General features: G+C 42.7%; 1 protein-coding gene and 2 non-coding genes across 4 annotated transcripts in view; 2 read left to right on the top strand and 1 right to left on the bottom strand.

Moving 5' to 3' along the window:
- Window positions 1-8,531, bottom strand: part of LOC119178643 (male-specific histamine-binding salivary protein) — a 67,111-nt gene extending 58,580 nt beyond the window's left edge. For both annotated transcript variants that reach the window (XM_075870306.1, XM_075870312.1), the window contains exon 1: window positions 8,417-8,531. The gene's annotated coding sequence lies outside the window, so the exon portion shown is untranslated. The remainder of the gene's footprint in view (window positions 1-8,416) is intronic.
- TRNAT-CGU (transfer RNA threonine (anticodon CGU)) lies at window positions 4,937-5,009 on the top strand. The gene has a single exon. It is a non-coding gene; the product is annotated as a tRNA-Thr (tRNA).
- TRNAT-CGU (transfer RNA threonine (anticodon CGU)) lies at window positions 5,393-5,465 on the top strand. The gene has a single exon. It is a non-coding gene; the product is annotated as a tRNA-Thr (tRNA).
- Window positions 8,532-12,171: the final 3,640 nt, after the last annotated feature.

The following is a 12,171-nucleotide window of genomic DNA, read 5'->3' as shown; positions in this document are numbered from 1 at the left end:
GTATTGAGGACCAATACGTATCGATCAAAATACGAAGGCACAGACATGGTATGTAGTCCGTGTGGAGAGAAGGAGGAAAATGACTGAACACTTGATAATGTTCTGTAAAAGGCTCCACCCAATAGTCGAAGATAATGGCGACAAATTTTTCAAAGCATTGCAGTTTAGAGGCACTGAAGGCAAAAAGACTTTAAACGGGTAGAAATAACCAGGAGGAGGCTAACTGATTGGTGGCGCTACATTCGAGGCGCGAGTGAAATTAAATCCTTAAACATGCAGTGATAGCACTTAACTTTATGGCTAGGTGGCGTAAACCACCGCCCAGTTCTTCTTCAACCATCGGTCCTGGGACAGCACTGAAGAAAAGGACGATTTCGAAATACCCTGTGCACACTCCTACCACAGCAGTTGTGGGAGATTCACAAACAAAGTATATACATCAATACTTCGACCCACTCTGCAATGGCGCACCAGCCTTCATTTCGCAGTGTGGTGCTACAATCGGTGATGTGCGTGACTTACTAGATCTAGTGCCCCGCTCAGCATCCTGTCTTATTCTTCATGTTGGGACGGTCGATGTGGCTTCGAGTTCGGGACACGAGGCGTTTGCAAAATACCGCGATCTACTTGAAAGCATTGCAAAAGACCGCCCAGAAATTCGGCGAATTTACGCCACGCTGATACTGCCTAGAAGTGGAAACCGTCGACAAAGGAACTGTAACCTGACATTCGTCCGACGCTGCAACAGAGAAGCATCAGTGTTCAACAACATGCTTCAGAATTTTTGCCGCTATTACCGGCTAGTTTGCTACCTCAATCATGAAATCAAATGGTTACCACCCACACGCGTCTTCGCAGCAGACGGCCTTCATATGAGCTTCGAAGGTGTGTCGTTGCTTGCAAGCCACATCCGCCACCTGTGCTTCAGGAGACCGGTGGATGCGACATCAGCTGCCTGGTGCGATTCATCAACAAATGACGACCCTCCGCATCGAGTGGATCGAGCTGGGCGACCTTCAGCACCCAGTCATCCTACAGCACAGTCAAACTCAAGAAACAACACCGCGCCGACAGCAACCTTCACCCTGACGAGCAAGCCTTCCGTAGCAGAGAACGTCACCTCGATAGCATCGCGCGCCCACATGAACAAGTTGCTATTTACACAGCCTACGTCTTGCCTACCACCGCCTGCGGTCGTTGCATCACTTTCGCCGTCTCAACCACGCTACGGACTCCGGAACAGGGGCACAACCACGAGAGGAACGAACTGACTAACACAACGCCAGCTGGGTGAGAGTACTTTATCTGTTGGCTCAATGAACTTTTTAAGGACCAGGAAGGTTATAGAAAAACGTACTCGTTGTGAATCACACATTTCTATGCTTAGAATGTATGTCGCGGCAACAAGTGCTCCTAAAGGTTTACAACTAAAACTGCAGCCGGCCACATCAGAGATGCCAAAGAAAAACCTGTCAAGGTGGCACAACACCTTAAATCGGGCGTCTGTTGAACTAACCAGCATACTTATTAGCCATTATGAATCATCAGAAAAAGGTCTGCGGAATCAGGAAAAACAGCTTGTGCAATCCTCTCAGTTTACGACTGAAGAATTAAAAACTCTTGAATTATATTGTTCACAGAAGTTAGCCGAGCTGGATGCTAAAAAGTCAAAGAAGGTCGCGCGTGACAACTTAGGAAAAAAGGAATGCTCCCGACGAGGAAACATTCTAACTATAGTTGAAATGCGCCAGCCCGAGCTGGAAAGTAAATCTTCTGGACAGGATAACATTATAACTTTGTCATGTTACGATCTATCAATTGAGGAACGTAGTGTGTTATCTCGAGGACTTAATTTTTGTCCTGCAACAGGAGGCTATAGTGAATTTCAGTTGGTGAAGGATCTTCACAATTTCGAACGTAACATGCGCCTCCGTGAGTACTTTTATGATCGGTCCTCGGCTCACAATACCGATAGCTCATCATTGCCATCTTACAAGCATTAGACACCCCCCTCCCAAATTGACAAATGTCTGGACCTTTATATCAGAGCTGTACAATGTGATGTCATGCAGGCATATAAAGAACGTACACCATTGCACCGCAACCTTACTGACAGAGAGCAACAAGCAATTGAATCCCTCGCTAGTCGTAATGATTGATTGATTGATATGTGGGGTTTAACGTCCCAAAACCACTATATCATTATGAGAGACGCCGTAGTGGAGGGCTCCGGAAATTTAGACCACCTGGGGTTCTTTAACGTGCACCCAAATCTGAGCACAAGGGCCTACAACATTTCCGCCTCCATCGGAAATGCAGCCGCCGCAGCCGGGATTCGAACCCACGCCCTGCAGGTCAGCAGCCGAGTACTTTAGCCACTAGACCACCGCGGCGGGGCGCTAGTCGTAATGACATAATTATAAAACCTGCAGATAAAGGAGGCGCCATTGTTGTAATGGACAGAAGCAAATATATCAGCGAAGGCCATAGGCAGCTCAGTGATTCATCATATTACAAGCGGCAAGATCATGACCCAACAAACGAGTTCAAAGATATTGTTCGTGATACTTTGACTGCGCTCTTTAATAATAAAGAAATGAGCTATGGCACTCTGAAATCCCTAATACCGTTGAGCCCAGTAGCTGGCAGGTTTTACCTTCTTCCCAAAATTCATAAGGGAGATAATCCCGGTAGACCGATAATTTCTGGAATTGGAACAGTGACTGAGAACCTTTCCCGTTATGTAGATAGCCTCATCAACACCATTTCGTCCAGCTTTTCTTCTTACCTTAAAGATACCAATCACTTTCTATCAGATATTGTTGACCTACAGGTTCCTCAAAATTCGTTTCTCGTTACGTTAGATGTCACGTCACTGTATACTAATATCCCTCACTCAGATGGCATCGAGGCAGTTATCTGCGCGTACAACGATTGCCACGCCAACAAACTAGTTTCCGCATCTACGTTAGCTACGTTGCTTAAGCTCATTCTTGAACTTAACAATTTCGAATTTGATGGGACACATTGTGTTCAAGTTAGCGGTACATCTATGGGCACAAGAATCGGACCAAACTACGCAAACATATTTATGCGACTCCTTCAAAACAAATTTCTTGCAAATTGTGAATATAAACCATTTTACTATAAGTGGTTCATTGACGACATTTTCCTAATCTGGCACCATTGTGAATCGCAACTTTTTTTTTTCATAGCAGACCTTAAGAACGCCCATCCGGCGATTTATTTTTCGCACTCATATTCACCTGTGAACATAAACTTCCTTGATGTCATGGTCACTCTACGTAACGGGAAGCTGATAACTAATCTTTACAGAAAACCCACGGATAGGTAGCAATATCTTCACTTTAGCAGTAGTCAAGTGAAACACAACAAAACTAGTATTCCCTACAGCCAAGCAGTCCGTTTTAAAAGAATATGCTCTGATAGCAGTGAATTTTCCCGCCACTTCGAACAACTTCGGAGCGCGCTCGAAAAACAGAGCTATCCGGCCAGCATAATCACAGACGCCATCAAACGTGCAGAAGAGCTTGACCGTTCAGACCTGCTGAGTACTAACAAAAGACCCAAAGACTGTTCGCGGACCAATCTAATTTTGACACATGCGGCCTCAGCTCCAAATGTGAACCATATCTTAAAGAAACATTTCAACATATTAAAACAGAGCGAGCGGCTCAAAGAAATCTTTACAGAACAACCACGCGTGGTCTACCGGCGGTCGCGGAACCTTCGTGATTTACTAACCTCATCTAAAACCACGTGTTCATATCATGAAGGCTGTCATCCCTGCAACAAACCACGTTGCAAAGTGTGCGCGCACATGACGACATCTAAAACAGTTTTAAGTACATCGTCCAGTTTTTCTTTAAAGATAAATGGGAACTACACGTGTGTAGTATAAACGTCATCTATCTTCTCGAGTGTTCAACATGCGGAGCTCAGTACATAGGTCAAACAGAGACAAGTTTCAGAAGTCGTTTTAATAATCACTGTGCACATGCCGTAAGCCTCCCTAATCTACCGCTGTCGAAGCACGTCAGTATGCCTGGCCATGGTTTCGACAAAATTAGGGCCACTATTATTCAGTCCGGTTTCAAAACAAATCACGATAGGGAAGTGAGGGAATCCTTCTTGATCCATAAATTTACACCATTCGTTCAGGTATCAATGAAAACGTAGGAAAGCTCACCTGCCTCGCACTATAACAATACGACTTCTTAGATTAGTAAAATATTTTAGTGTATATTAAAATGTATATTAGTCAACCGTGGTTTCTTTACTTCAGAGCTCTTTTGCATGTCCTGCCAACCATACTGTGCCCCGCGTGTCGATGCGCAAGGAAATTTGAGACTTGTATATTCATGCACCCGTCACATGTCAGTCATGTTAACACAAGGTTCTGACAGATTACAATTTTTTTTACTTTGATTGTCCTAGCTGCTATAGCGAGAGTTCATCACGTGAGCCTATAAAAGCGGCTGCATTGTATCATACGTACTTAATCTGACGAAGGCCGTGCCACGGCCGAAACGTTAGTAAATACGATCCTTTTCTTATGTGCTATCTGCAAGTTAATTCAATATAGAAAATACCCGGACCTGTCGTGCCTTCCCTTCAAGTTCTTCTATATATATATATATATATATATATATATATATATATATATATATATATATATATATATATATATATATATTTTGAGATATAACAGACAGTAATGCCAAGGAATGTACAGGGGAAGTTATTAAAACCAATGGAATGTAAATAAGAAGAAAGAAAAGTGGATGAAAAATTACCAACTGTGAGCAGGAATCGAACCTACGACCTTCGAATTACGCGTTCGATGCTCTAACCACTGAGCTATCGCAGCGGCCCTCCCTCCATCCACTTTTTTGGTTTATCTGTGAATTTAGAAGCTGTGATAGCTCAGTGGTTAGAGCATCGAACGCGTAATTCGAAGGTCGTAGGTTCGATTCCTGCTCACAGTTGGTAATTTTTTCATCCACTTTTCTTTCTTCTTATTTACATTCCATTGGTTTTAATAACTTCCCCTGTACATTCCTTGGCATTACTGTCTGTTATATCTCAATAATATTGTGTTAAAACACGGAAAAACGAGCCCTTAGGTATACACTTCTTTCCCTTATTTCATTGAACGAGGGTCTCGTACTGGCAGACTTGGTGTGTTTAGGTTGTATAAGAGGGACAATTAATCAGCTGCCCGCTCATAATAAGTTCACGTGCTACGTGACGCCAAACATGCGCATAAGAGTGTTTTCACACTCGTTGTTTGGCTTATAGATGGCGCTGACTGTCGCTCCTACTTCTAAATTCACAGATAAACCCAAAAAAAGTGGATGGAGGGAGGGCCGCTGTGATAGCTCAGTGGTTAGAGCATCGAACGCGTAATTCGAAGGTCGTAGGTTCGATTCCTGCTCACAGTTGGTAATTTTTTCATCCACTTTTCTTTCTTCTTATTTACATTCCATTGGTTTTAATAACTTCCCCTGTACATTCCTTGGCATTACTGTCTGTTATATCTCAATAATATTGTGTTAAAACACGGAAAAACGAGCCCTTAGGTATACACTTCTTTCCCTTATATAAATAAATAAATATATATATATATATATATATATATATATATATATATATATATGACGCTTTGCGCATTAGCTCGTGCAGACCTCTCAACCTTTTAATACGTTCTCACACACTTTTTCTCAGTAGCAATGTTCAAGAATCTAAAGTAAGATTGACGAGGACAGATAGGAGGATAAGTGGGAGGGAATAGAATAAATTAGAGCATCGAGAGCATAAAAAAGTATAAACAAGGAAAATAAAAAAGGATAAATAAAAGAACGAGAGAACAAATAGAAGCAAGAGATTGAAAGTAGTCGAAAACAATAATGAAAGATAAAAAGAAGCCACAAATACACAACGAAAGAAATGTCAAAAATAAAGAAAAAAAATAAAAAGATTGAGGAATAAAAAAACGTGTATATAAAGAGCAAAACAAAGGAAGATAGGGAAACAGTTGAAAAGAGATGTACACAGGATACAAGGACAATAGAGAGAAAAGACGGAAATATGTGAAAAAAATAAAGAAAATATTTGCAAATCTTAGCAAAAGAGCCACTGCGCGGGCTGCATAGGTTTCCATCTACAGGCGCCTTCAGTGCAAACTGGGCTCTTTTTTTTTTGGATTGTGGCCAAGTGCTGTCCACTTCACTGGACTTGTTGCAGCATTTCTAAGTAGCCGCCTCGATATAACTTACGCATTATACAGGCATTTCAGAATTTTCAGCGTCCCTCCAGGAGTCGTATACACGTGTTCAGATAACATTAAGGTGCACAGTTGAAAGTCGATCAAGTGAAGTGATTGGGACTCTCATATTGCTTCATTTATTCAGCATGTTATTCAAATTGAGTACTTTCTTGGCTCTTCTAAACCTCTAATAGTAACGTTGCGCTAACGTGATGCTACCAGGCCGTTGTTCTCGGCACCATTCTACTCCAGCACATGTGAAAAGCCGTCGAGAAGACCCCGTAATGGAGTCTCCCGTGTTGTTCGGAGGCAGAGAGAAGCCAAGCTCGGCGATGCAGGCCATAATGACGGTTGGCTGAAGCAACTGCGGGTGAACAGTATGCGCAAATTCGGAAAACAAATGAACTAGCTGTATGAGCTGGGCGATCCAAGAAAGTTTCAAAGACATCAGTACTACCATGGAATCTTAAAACCAATAATAAAAAACTCCCGAGTTCATTGCTCCATGCAAGTGGTCAGCGTGCAGGCTCGTCAAACTAAAACTGGGGCCATGAATTGGTTGCCGAGACGTTTTAATGCAATAGACATATAGCGCACGCTCGAATAAAAAATCCATCTCTGCAAATTGGGATTTAATGCACCATTTTATTACTTACTCAGGTGTTTATGGAACAACGTTAAATTTGGTTTGGCAGCCAAGCTACTTTGTTATTTTGGGTTGATAGCACCACGGAGCCCTGTCATATTTTCTGTGAAATTAGAATTCCTTTGTTAGGCTGAGACTCGCGCAAAATTGTGTTTCGTCACATTGAGTTTTGAGTGTATTCTTTGCATACCAGAACTGTAATGGCCCGAGTAAGTGGATGCCAGTTGTGAAAAGTCTCCATGTAACGTATAAATACACACACAGACAGCCAACATGGCATAAAACACAAGTTTTAAATACTACAATCTTACGAAGCATAATTGCGATTTTTTCTAATTTAGTGTACTTTCTGATGGACATGCACAACCATGCACAATAATACCAATCGTACTTCGTAGATAACGTCCGGCTCAGTACCCAAGTTGAAGACAAAGGCTCTGGACTGTGAAGTATACAGCATGTGGTACAGTGACGACACCCACTTAGCGGCCATTGCGCACATGCTCTATAACTCTGACAACTGCTTCTGTGCCTACATATAAATTATAGACACCATCCATTTGACACCCTCAACACCACTGATGAATAATTATATCTTGCTTAGAAGATGGCGAAGAGAACGTGCGCACTGCACTGCGAAGGCAGCACAATATCCCACGCATTGTCAATTATGCCATATAAACCGGCAAACATGAACTTGCCACAGAAACTTAAAAAAAATAATAAGAGGACGCTCTTAATGAATGATTTAGCTGGTACAAGATTTTGCAAGTGTGGCGAATCCTACAGTATTTAAAACCTAAATTCATTGAAAGCTTGAGCAAATGTCATTTCGGGCATAGTCGTCTATACGCGCTCTCGACAATCCGGGCTCTAGGTGAGAATGCTAATTGGCTTAGTATTTTTTTTCTCACTGATATCTTCAGGGAAATACTGGCGGGCATACTTAACCGTGTGCCTCTTCCGGCTGAGGGTTGGACTGGGCCATCTTGTACAAAGTCACCATAAGCAATGTTCTAGGACGTGAAAGTGTGGGCTGACAGGTACCACACAGCAAAGTGAAGGCGTCCATATTACTGGTGGAATAGTACATGCCCTATCACAACCCCTAAGATTGTAGCTATCTTTCGTCTTGCTCACCTGGCTTCTTATAGCCTTTGAAATCTAGCATACGAGTGGAACTGTTCGTTAGTATAAGGTGATATGTCAGTTATTTTGCGCCTTTTCTCAACCTACCAAAACTCTGCGCAATTTAGAGAGCATTAGCATTTTTTATGTGATGCTCACGGTAGACAAGAAACACATATATGTTGGAGGTGATATTGAATTAGTCAAGTCAGACATATCGTTCACACTCAAACTTGGCGAACCTCTCAGAAGTAAGGGGAAGAGCGAGAAAAAATGTTAGCCGAAAAGTAATTGCCATTCCATAAACATTATCGCACAAGTCAGCCTATCACAAAGCTCGAACTTTGACTCACCAGGGCGGTCTGACTTGCAAAGGTGTCGAAGTCCTTAGATGCAAGTAAGAGTACCTGCATGCAGCATCGCTTCAGCCGCGGCATCTTCCCGAGAGAGGAGGACGATGAGTGCGAGAATAAATAACTCCTTCTTTTTATGCCTCATACCTTCATCGTGCAAACAATTTGTTGTTGGCCCACACGGAAAAGAAGTGAAGCTGTAGACGCACAGGTGCTGCGAGAGGATCGTGTCTTAGGCGGAAAACGTCAGCATGCAACCACAGCTTATTGTTGATTGCAGTCGTTTTCCTTGAGATTAGGCTGCATAGGCCCTTGATGGCGCGAATATTCAGAGACAGCAGTCTTTCTAGGCGCGTAGATTTTTTTTCTTTTTGGCACGGCGTTGTACGTGTTTATGACCGGCGTTGTACTTTTGACATATTACCAGAATATTTCGCTTGTTTAAGAAAACGTTAAATATAAAAATTCAGAGCCGCTTGGCCATTCCGAAAATGAGGGCAAGTGGAGCCCCTGTGTGAATCTGACGTACACGTTTTTTTCTACCGCTCTGAGTAGTGCTCACTCTTGCATATTTTTCGTAATGGCAGAAATTCGTGCGTCTGGGAGTGCCACGCTTCAGCTGCTACAGGCATTAAAGACGGTGATACGTTCACACCCCGGCAACAATGCAATGCGGCAATACGAAATGATGAGTTAGCTCGACAAAAGATGACTTTCTCGTATCAGAAACGACTGATATCCGTCGAGGCCTTGATTGAAAGAGAACGGGGCACCTAACTACGCCCCAGACTGGCAAATCTACTAGGAACACAGTTCCTTACGGTCACAGACACCGGTATTTTTATTCGTTTATTTTGTTTGCCCACCATGTCCGAATGTGCAAGTTTCGCTAGTGAGCTCATGAACACTTCCGCTTCGTGATAGCACAATGACAGCGCCTAATATTGATGAAAGATACAGAATGTCACCAAATTTTTATGAAACGAACTAGTGTTCTTTTCTACGTTTCTGTATTTCCTTTTAAGCTTTCTATGCTCTAGCGGATATTTCATTAACCTGACACAATATTGTCACGGCGTTGTGACATTGAAGAAGTTAGTGGTGTGTGGGCTCAAGACGAGACTCTTTATTTTTACAAACTTTCGGCGGGCAACGTAGAAAGAAAAACTATACTAGCAATACACAATGTACAATGATAGCGGTGAAGGGAGCATCGGCCATCGACAATCTGATAAGCGGCCACGCGCGTCCGCTTTTATATGTGTACTGCTGTACATTCCGGAGTTATCGCTTGCGGCTACGTAAGTTTTAAAACTAGCCCTTATGTTTGCATTGTTCACGTAATTTAATGATAAGGTTCCAATATTTCGAAGATTGTCACTACTCATTCGGTCACACTTTGCGCAAGGCAGCATTTACATTTGTAATGGCGCACTAACAAAAAATACAAACATATTAGCACATGTAGCCATGCAGCAAAATCACCGTGAAATAAGTTTCTGGTCATAATGAACATTTATTGACTTGAGAATAATGTCCTACCTGTCGTAAGTCACGACATACTTGACATGGCATCAATTCTGTCGTGGCCGATTCATTAACTTCGTATGCACTCAACTCGACATGGAATGACATCACTACAAAGAACACAAGTGGGTCAAGTCATTAAAATGCTGTCATGCATGTCATGTATATCATGAAATACATTACTCAGCCGAAGTGCTTTCGCGACTGTTTCAATAATTTCATGAGTACAGATAGTGTAAGTGATGAATATTGCTTTATTATTTCATTTTTATATGGACATTACTGCTACAAAACGGCCTGCAGTTCAAATTAATTCTCTACTATGCAAAAAGAAAGCTTACGTTATGCATAAATGATATGTTCATGTGTTTACAATACAATTATAATGCAAGAACTGCAGGCTCATTCAGTAAAACATATGTCAATACGGCTTCCATATTATGCTGTTATTGCTTGAGTTCGGGACTTAGTAGAAAAAGGGAAAGAAACCTATCCTAATGAAAAGCCGCAGATGTTTGCCTATCTATTCGCCTGACATGCTATTCCAGTCGGTGGCTGCTCATTATGACATATAGACTGATAAACATACAACGCGTACAGCCAGGCTCGAAGCCCGCAAGAAAAGTCAGTATCACTTTTGTGGCGCTACCTCCCAAGGGCCACTTTCATGCATGAACCCAGAATGTGTCGCAACTCGAAGTACAAGTCTCAATGTATTTAAGGGCGCGTTCAAACTGTTCCTCTGATGCGGACAACTTTCGTCCACAGATGGATTTGTGGGGTTTAACGTCCTAAAATCACCATACGATTATGAGAGACGCCGTAGTGGAGGGCTCCGGAAATTTCGACCACCTGGGGTTCTTTAACGTGCACCCAAATCTGAGTACACGGGCCTACAACATTTCCGCCTACATCGGAAATGCAGCCGCCGCAGCCGGGATTTGAGCTCGCGACCTGCGGGTCAGCAGCCGAGTACCTTAGCCACTAGACCACCGCGGCGGGGCATTTTTTTTCTTGTCCACAGAGGACATGGTTGAGTTCTTCTGTGACGTTATACATCAGACATACAGTGGTGAGTCCGACGGCCCGATCTTGTTTCTAAAGTATTTGGTCTATGCGACTTTTGGTCTGATGTGGTGCAAGCATGTTTCCTCCCGTCTGTTGTGTATTCGCGGAATATCGAAGTGGCCCGAGAGCTCAATCTTTAAAAGGCCCGTATGGGCAGCGAATGTTTCTTCGAGCTATCGCGAGAGGTGATATGTGTTCCTCCGCATTTTTTCTAGAGAAAGCTATCTCGACAAAAACAATCTCGACAAAAGCTATCTCGACAAGCTTTGGCAGAGTCGTCAGCCTGGACGTTGCCTTGTGTTCTGCAGTGGGACGTTGCCTTGTGTTCCACTGCAACACAGTGCAGTGATGGTGGTAGTAGGCTTTGTTGCATAGGAAGTCGCACATTTCAAACGTAACGTGCATATTCATTTCCATTTAGAAGAAAAAGAGCAGTATAGGCTACGAGTCATAGTACTGAAAAGTTGTCACAGCCCATTTGAGTACTGCCTTGGAAAGGTTCTGATGCTTTTAACAGCGAATCTATCCTACCTCGGCATAATGTCAGTACCCAAGAACTTTCAATAGAATTGACAGATATGTGCCCCGCGAATTGCGCAACAGACTGGCGGCGTAGACCAGAGTAGAAGAAAGGGACAAATAGATACGAAGAAAGGAAAGAGGGACAATCTTGGCGATAAAAAATGCCACGCGAGGCAGCGACGATCCCATTGCAAGCATCTTAACCACTCCGCTATTCAGGCGTGCTGAACGAAAAGAGTATAGCCTTGCATAGTATCATTTATCAAAAGCGTAGAAAAGGAAATCGGAGGTCAGGAATGAAGGAACGGATTGGTGAGAAAGTATAGAATAGCCTATAAAAAGGAGAGGAGAGAAATAAAAAAATAAAAAAATTCAGGATAAAGAAACAGGGAGACAAAGGGAAAGACTGAAACAAAGAAAGAGAAGTAAATGGAGAGTTAAAGGCAAAAATGCGACAAGTTAGCTCAAAGTCACACAAAGCTTGGCCAGAAAATATGGCCGATCCTTAAGCTAACAAGCCACAACAATGCAGAACATGTTTAGCATATCAAAACCTAGAAAGGATCAGCTTCAAAATAGAAGCGATCGGTGTTAACTCAAAGACTCCAGGACCGACCATCTTCACTGTGACATGCTTT

The sequence above is a fragment of the Rhipicephalus microplus genome, chromosome 1, assembly GCF_043290135.1.
Source record: "Rhipicephalus microplus isolate Deutch F79 chromosome 1, USDA_Rmic, whole genome shotgun sequence".
NCBI lineage: Eukaryota > Metazoa > Arthropoda > Arachnida > Ixodida > Ixodidae > Rhipicephalus > Rhipicephalus microplus.
Note: the sequence above shows the minus strand (reverse complement) of the source record. Positions and strands in the feature narration are given on the sequence as shown.